Source organism: Lycorma delicatula, chromosome 4 (genome assembly GCF_047948215.1).
Source record: "Lycorma delicatula isolate Av1 chromosome 4, ASM4794821v1, whole genome shotgun sequence".
NCBI classification, from domain to species: domain Eukaryota; kingdom Metazoa; phylum Arthropoda; class Insecta; order Hemiptera; family Fulgoridae; genus Lycorma; species Lycorma delicatula.
In genome coordinates, this window is record NC_134458.1 from 38,996,660 (window position 1) to 39,004,032 (window position 7,373).

The window sequence follows — 7,373 nt, forward strand, 5'->3', positions numbered from 1 at the left end:
AGGTCCCAAAACAATCAGCCCGACTTTTCACAATCTTCGGGAAACAGGTTCACTACCTAATATTCCTACGAGCTACGAACGATCGATCTGTCTAAATCGACGCTGTTATTGATGAAATTATTATCGATGAAGTTCAGCGCAGTCCAGTCATCAGTGCACGACGTCTTTCTAAGCGGATCGGAGTTTCGCATTCTATGGTATGGAGGATACTTAAACAAAACAAATTTTATCCTTATCATAAATAGCCAGTTCAACATCTATATCCTCGATGCGGTCCGCTTCGCTTGGAGTTCTGCAATTGGTGGAATACAAATCGACTACAAGGATCTTTATTTACCGATGAGGCAAATTTCAGTCGAGATGGCGTCAACAACTTACGCAATGAACATACATGGATGGAGGTATACCCACATGAAACGGTGAAAGATAATTTTCAACATCGATTTAACATCAATGTAAGGGTGCCTTTTTCAAATCAACTCTTTGGATTGTTCATATTACTGGTCCCTTAAATTGTAAGGTCTTCTTGCACTTTTTTCAAGTAGACTTGTCGCAGCCGCTTGAAGATGTTCCACTAGCGCTGAAACGCAACGTATACTTCCAGTACGATGGCGCGCCTTCCCACTTCTCTTTTACCGTTTCCACTCACAAAAATCATCATTTCCCTTAGAAATGTATCGGTCGTAGAGGTCCACATTCTTGGCCACCAAGATCGCCTGATCTAACACCTTCAATTTTTGCATCTGGGGACAGATGAGAAATATTGTATACAAAATAAAAATACATTCTCGTGAGAAATTAAGTCCGCATTACGGATGAGGCTAAGCAAATTAAGCAAAGCCCTAAAAAAGTAAAAGAGGAGCATAAGTAGTACAGTAGCGTACCAAGAATTGTGTTGAAAATGGCAGGCTCATTTTTGAACATTTATTGTAAAATGGTGCATACAATACACTTCGATCTAGCGTACTGTCTCTATATAAAATTCGAATTTTTCTAACGTTTCTTTGTTTTATTCGATTTCTGTTACACCATTTTATTCAGAATTAAATTCTCTAAAAGTCTGATTAAAACGTTTTCCGTGTTTATTACCCATTTAACAAAGATATTGTGCGTCAAACATAAAAAACAGGGTTTTTTTTACCCCAATTTATTGGTTTTCACCCCAAATTTCTCAAAAACTACTGCAAAAACGGTTCTGGAGCCTATTTTATTCGATTTTTCAAGTCAATAAACCAGAAGTAATCGCTAATTCTGTTCCTTAATTAACGTCCTAAATTTTCAGTACGACCCTATTTTACCTGAGTACCTGAAATCTGAGCGAAATCTTTAAATATCCGCGACTCGCAAACGAAGTATTTTAGGAAATGTGTTTATATGAACTTTTTCCATAATTTTCACGAGTAGAATAGGTTATGAAAGTTTCCGGAGAACTTCGTGATACACCTGTATGAACTAAGAATAAGGTTACGTTTCCATACCACCCTTTGAGGTAGCAACATCGGCGGTGAGATCTTTTTATTAACGAGTGAAATCTCTCCCAAGAAAGCCTACCATAATACAGTCGAAAAAACATTTTTTTTTGTTTTGTTTTCTGCATTTTATCGTTATTAAAATATTTTTTTGCTTTTTTATTTATTTTCTTCGTTTTTTATTTTTTTGTCTGCTTTTTAATTTTTTTTTTAATTTTAAGATTTTTTACACATCTTTTTCTTATGAACGTTTCTAACAGATCCAATTTAATTATAAATAATATTCCTAGCATTTAGCCAACTTTGAAGGCCACAATTATCTTTGAGACCTCGGACCAATGATGCCTATCCTTTACCTTAAATTCACACATTAACCTTGAGTATCGTGCGACAGACTGTGCTCTTTTATACTTCACATCACCTTCATGTAATTAGTAATTATGCAGTATGCTGCAGTTTTATCGGGGATATTTGATGAAGACTCGAATTCGATCCGCACGTCTACCGTACCCGTCTTTAAGGAATCATTTTGCTTCCAGCAGTCGAATACAAATAAAGATGCGAATTTTATAAAGTTTCTTATGCTGAATAAACTTTCCCCCGTGTTTGTTATAATTAGGTTTATAAAATCGAAAAAACATATTGTACATTAAACTGTAGTCGCCTTGCATGTTCTCGTACGGATAGTAATTAAATACAACCTCATATTTATGATGTAATTGTCAAAATTCGTACTGCTCCTGTTCGCTTGGTTCTTTCTGTCGGTTTGGAATCCTACTATGACATAACGTGGCTGTTTCGCTTGAGAAGCAAATATTCCATGCTTCTACTTCTTTAGGTAGAGAACTTCTTTTACTGACTTAGGTAGAGACGTTGTGGCGGAGTTCCTGAACGACTGGGGCTTTTCCTTTCCTCTATAAAGAATATGGGTCGAGGGGATCACATTTCGGGCAGCTTCTGGTGTGTTGGGATGCACTAAAAAATATACTCAATAACTCATGGGGATGTGTTGCTTCATGGAAACGGTGTAGGAACTTTTAGGGTTGGAACAAGATGTCGAAATCGATTTTTAGATACACTCGAAGTCTGCGTAACAGACTAGGGTCTGGAAATAAACGATGATAATTTCTGTATTCCAATGTGTGTTGATAGCCGTCTTCCTGCAGTTGGGAGAACGACTTTAGTGGAAAGGTTAGCAGTAACCTTTCCATGTGTTCTGCCATCTTTCTCACACAGTCTTTGTCGTTTTTGTAATAGGTGAAATACCTTTTGCAGATCTTTAGCCTATGCTCATGCTTTGTAAGCTGGGAACTAATCAAGCTTTGGAAGTCGGAAATGAAACAGAAATGTTGATGATCGCCGTTAGACAGCAGCATGAGGTCAAAATGGTCGTCTTTTTCTGCAATACAGATCTTGATCGGAATGGTTTTTTCTTACTTATCTATCGAATATACGTGAACGGAAACTGTGCTGGTCTTTTAAACTTTGTAGAAATCGCTCAAAGACGTTGAAAAATTTAGGTTATCGAAACTGTATTTGCCTAGTAGGGCGTCACGTTTTATCATTCATCTAAACGTTCCCGATGAGGGCCTTGGACGTACTTGCCCAGAAACACCCGTTTGAAACAATAATTGTCATTGTTCTTCACGTTGATGATGGCGTGTTTTCATGGAACGGATTTAGGAAGGATAATGTAACGTGATGATCTAAGAGGTTGATAATGTACAAAAACGCCGTCAATTCTCAGAAGCGACCAGTCTTCAGCTTGCCTTCTAAGACTGCTTCCTCTTAAAGCAGTGATTCGAACGCGTCTTCTATCGTACGTCCGATGTAATTTACAACGATTATCTCGAAATTTCTAATTTTAAAACATATATTCCTGTACTAACCCGCCAGAGGATTTTCGTACGAAAGTTATATTAAAATATTAAACTTTATTGCACCTTAATGTACTATCAAATCGGACAGCAACGGACCGATTTTCCTCTTTATTGACTATAGATGCGACCAGATGTCCTTGTATGCTTCAATGTCATTCTTGTAGTAGTATATTACTAGGTTACAGTTGAACGCGTGTTCGATGCGGGTAAATCGGCCGACTTTATTAATGGCGTCGAGTCTCGCCCTCTCGTAGAGGTTTTTCCCAGACATTATCCTGCGAAAAAAATTGCGAATTAATAGGCGAACATTGTCAACTCTCACTTCACATGGCTCTTCCACTACTTCTTCATCCATCCCAATGTTATAATATCTCAATCACACCCAATTCTATTTCTTTCTGCAGACACATTCACTAAAAAGCGTATATACTTACTTGGATTTTAGCGAAGCCATTGTTGGATCGGTGCTTGTATTGGTTATGTCCGGGTCGGTGTTGCCAAACCGGCGAGGTTTCGTTCGTTGGAGAACTGAAACATAAAAAAAAAATCCTTGCTATATACTCATAACACGCCAATAAACGTCTATTGTAACAAATTATATTACTTAAGAGATAGGCCGGGGTTAAATTAAACGTTAGCTTTGTTAAAGAAATTAGTCCCATACTCAAACAGTTTTATTTTGAAAACAATTTGTTGCCTTAAACGGAGGAAGCGAATGAACTGATGGGTGGTGAGATTGTACTCCAACATCTGCAGTCGACCACAGTTAAAATCCTGCAAACAATTAGGACAAAGTTAATATATTACTAATTTTAAACCTATCAGTATCTAATATTAATTTCTTTTAAGCAAATATTAATTAGTGGTACCCTGCAATTACTCTCTTAATTTAGAAATATTATTTAATATTGTGCAAGTTTCATCTTAATTTAAAGTAAGTGCGTAATTAAAGTGATTTCACCGGGTTCATAATATAAATGATGTGTACGCAGATATTGCGTCATAAATAGTTGATAGTAGGTAGCAGTTAATAGTACAAATTCCTGTAGCGGTACTCTTCATTCGGAACGTGCTATGAACTCTGTGAGAATGTGACGCATATTTATATAAAACCGTTGCGCAACCGATAACAAACGAGTAAACAACTGTGGTGCAATATCGATTTTAGATCACAGCTCGTTCTTAATTCTATCCTTCAACATATAATTACTAATTTATACGGAATTAACAGTCATATTTATTATGGAAATTATTTATGTCTCGCAGCAGCATAGGTGCGCGCTCAAACGTCCCCGACTCAAATATATCTTACACCTCTCGCTAAAAAAAAAATTATAAATTATATCTTCCCGAACATGACACAATTTGTCCCGCCGCGCTACGCCTACACGCGGTCAAGATAAAGTTTTCTAAAATTTAATTTTTTTTTATGACGGCGTTTTTTTGATCAGTGATTGCCATGGTCTTATCACGTGATTTTTTTTTTATTTTTAATTAACAGAATTTTATTTTTTGATCGTGTTATTGACACATTAATCACGTAATTTTTTTTTACGACGCAAGCATTTTCTATCTGGGGTGAAAGGTCAGGTGAAGGACACTTGGGGTTTAAAGATAAATCAAGATTGTCCTACAACCGGTATTTCTACACTACCCACATCTTCAATTGTTTATTTTATATGCATATATTTTAATATTCTTATTCCACAGGAGTTTAATTTTCTATATTTCCTACCGGTTAACGAATTAATCGCGCCCGGGTGCCAAATAGAACAGTCTTGTTCTTATTCTATTAAAAATTTCACTGAACATAAAAAATTACGTAAACATTTCGTCTAAAAGTTTTATTCTGTTTAGTTGATACTAAACTGCAGAATATTTTCAGTGCAAAATATTAGAAAATAGTTATTACTTACACAGGAAAGATTAATAATCGTTTTACTTAAAAATTAATATTTTTATTTATTTTTTTTCAATTTTTAATATCACCATCGAACAGGACAAAAATCGCCTATTACGGACTTTATTTATTCGATGTCAGACATTCATCTCTAAAGAATTTTATGTTGTCTAGTTTAATACGTTATTTTTTCTATCGTTAGTGCTGGACTTAGCGGTTTTTATTTGTAAAACTTAAAAACCCATTTGCTGTAATACAATGAAAAACAGATAGACAAACAACAGGCTCCAGGCAGATGCACAGAGTTCGCAAAGAAATACTTAAACCGTTAATTTATTAATATTTTTCTTCGCATAAACATCAGCTTTGTTTACCTTATAAATCAATCGTTATTTATATCGTTTAAACCGCGTCGACCGGTGTTCGATATAAATTGAAGTCCCGTTCTTCTATTGTTCGAAAGGGAAGCTCTGACAAAATTCTGAAAAATATTTCTAAAGAGATCGTTTCAAATTCTCTTCGCTTTAATCTTTTTTCCAGAAATGTTTTACTGAAACACATCCATAGCGAGTAAATTATTTAAAAAATCATTCCACAAGAAGAGTAAGACATTTCAATTCCGATTGAAATTTTATTATTTTTTTTTAATGAAAATCGGTTGAAATTTTAGCCGGTTTAATTTTCATTACCCGAATTTTTTTAAATGCATTCTGGCCTGTAAACGTTTTAAAGATAACAAAAAAAGAAGACGCTTTAAGTTTTTTTTATTCGATACTTTTTGTGATCCTGAGGAAGTAATTAACAAAAAAGCGGTTTCCGCTAGGAATGTGCGGCTCACTGTACATAAAATGAATACTAAGATAATGCGGCTTAAAGACCCAGAATACAATTACATAAAATGAATATGACATGTTACTTGTTTTTTCAATACGTTTTCTAAAAACTTACTCTTAATATTTTTCTCAAAATTATCTGTGTAAAGATTTTATTTGATATAATACTCGGTAACAGTTTCCTCGTTAAAAACACCTCTTCTAGTGAGATATCAAAGATTTGACTTTATATTAAGTCGAAGAATTCATTATAAAAAATTACGTCTACTCCTACTTAAAAAGATGGTGAAACAAAAATTTGTCTGTTAATCTTTGTTGTCTACGGAATAATTTATTTGATTTCAATAAATGAAAAACAAAAATAAGACGAAGGACTTTATTTTTTAATTTTATTTGAGGGAGTCGTGCAGTTATCTCTTAGTAATAGTGATTTTTGTCAGCGAGCTGCTGTTACACGAAAAATGCCGTGTAATGTTAAATGCTATCGGTTTAGGACTTACTGAACATCCAGTAATAGATTTTTCTGGGTAAATTCACTTTTAAAATGAACCCTGAAGTTCAATAAAGACATTGATGAGCAATTAGTCGGTTCTATCCAGGGGATCTATAGTTTTAGAGATTAATTATTTACGTATAAAGATAACTGTAAAAAAATGTATAATAAATATATATATATACTCGTATATAAGATACGCTTCATTTTAAAACAAATTTATGTTATGTTATTTAACGAATGTTTTAACATTTCTAGGAAAGAGATAATGAAGGATAAAACCCACAGTTTCACTTCTTATTAAAATAAAAAAGCTGTTCGTTTTCAATAATTTTTAATGAAATAAATCTTTTTTTTTATAAGTTTATTTTGACAAGACTTTTTATAAAACTAATTTTCTGGTTAGAAAATTTAACCTTTGGCCTTCCGTCTACAAATTTAAACTTAGTTATTAAATTTAAGAATAGGAGGAAAATTTAACAATTTATATTAATTTCACTAGTATTTTTAGAATTCTATTTCACTTTTAAAAGATATATTAACGTATAATCGATATTGTTTTAGCAAATATTTTCCTACACCTTACATACAAAAAAGTATAACTTTATGCAAGAATGAAGTATAGGAACTGATGTCGGGAGGATAGGATCGTTAATTCACAATCCGAACGGAGGAGCTGGATAAAAAGCGCGAGAAGAAGGAACGACTAAAAATAAAAGAAAAAAACAATACGTCAAATATCTTGTTTTTAAAGGACGTTTGTAAATTATTTATCGCATCTAGAACGACGGTGAGTTC

At 33.9% G+C, this 7,373-nt stretch overlaps 1 protein-coding gene across 1 annotated transcript in view; it reads right to left on the reverse strand.

Annotated features, from left to right (window-relative positions):
• Positions 1–3,802, reverse strand: part of Pex19 (peroxisomal biogenesis factor 19) — a 100,625-nt gene extending 96,823 nt beyond the window's left edge. Inside the window, exon 1 of the mRNA XM_075362760.1 lies at positions 3,784–3,802. The gene's annotated coding sequence lies outside the window, so the exon portion shown is untranslated. The remainder of the gene's footprint in view (positions 1–3,783) is intronic.
• Positions 3,803–7,373: the final 3,571 nt, after the last annotated feature.